Raw genomic sequence first — 1172 nt, forward strand, 5'->3', positions numbered from 1 at the left:
GCTTGTGTAAATGAGGGTAATAGTGTAGATTTGGTGTATCTGGATTTTCAGAAAGCATTTGACAAGGTGCCACATAAAAGGCTTGTAAAAAATTAGCTCTATAGGTGTGGGGGATAAGTTAGCAAATTGGACAGAAGAGTGGCTGGATGGAAGAAAGCAGAGGGTTGTTACAAATGGAGTTCAGTCAAACTGGATTAATGTCACAAGTGGGGTACCTCAGGGCACAGTCTTGGGACCTTTGCTCTTCTTTGAGTTACATCAATAACATAGATGAAGGGATAGTCAATAAATTACTTAAATTTGCAGATATTAAGGTCTTGGGTGTTGCTAGGTGTGAAGAGGATGCTGTTGATTTACAAAAGGATTTGGATCATTTAGTGAGTTGGGCAAATAAATGGAAGATGGGTTTTAATTATAATAAATGCAAGGTAATGCATGTGGGTTATCATGATTTGAATTATAAGTATAATTTGGATGGGAATAACCTTAACAGTGTCATAAAAGAAAGGGATCTTCATGTAATGGTTGATCAGTCTCTAAAGCCATCCAAGCTGTTGCTAGTGGTAGGGCAAATAGGATTTCAGGTTGTATCTACAGAAATATTGAATACAAGTCCAAAGAGGTTATATTTCATTGTACAGGTCACTGGTTAGGCCACATTTGGAATATTGTGTTCAGTCTTGGGCTACTTACCTTAGGAAAGACATTTAATTGTTGGAAAGGGTTCAGAGAAGAGTTACTAGAATGGTACCTGGGATGGAGGGGCTGAAATCTCTCAAATTGTTTTCTCTTGAAAAAGAAGAGTTATGATTGAGGTGTTTAAGACTGTAAAGGGAATTGATATTGTTAATGTATCATCTTTATTTATCTTTAACAATGAGAATAGTAGGACTAGGAGACACAAATATTAATTTTGGCAAGGTAGGAGTCATATTCAGCTAAAACAGTTTTATTTTTCTAATAGGGTGTTTAGCCTTTGGAATTCATTGCATTTAGATGTTGTAGAGGCAATAAATTTAAGTGAGTTTAAGAAAAAGCTTGATAATTATATGAATGAAAAGGGCTGGGTTTAAAATTTTTGTATTATATATTTTCTAATCATGTTAATTTAGTTTGAGGATGGAACAGCTGAGATGGACCAATAGGTCCCATATTGTCCCAAAATATACACC

At 35.2% G+C, this 1172-nt stretch overlaps 1 protein-coding gene across 1 annotated transcript in view; it reads left to right on the plus strand.

The window, feature by feature from the left end:
- LOC106457846 (spectrin alpha chain-like) overlaps window positions 1-1172 on the plus strand; it is an 85138-nt gene that overhangs the window by 49458 nt on the left and 34508 nt on the right. The gene's annotated exons all lie outside the window — the stretch shown is intronic.

Source organism: Limulus polyphemus, unplaced genomic scaffold, assembly GCF_000517525.1.
Source record: "Limulus polyphemus unplaced genomic scaffold, Limulus_polyphemus-2.1.2 Scaffold381, whole genome shotgun sequence".
Taxonomy (NCBI): domain Eukaryota; kingdom Metazoa; phylum Arthropoda; class Merostomata; order Xiphosura; family Limulidae; genus Limulus; species Limulus polyphemus.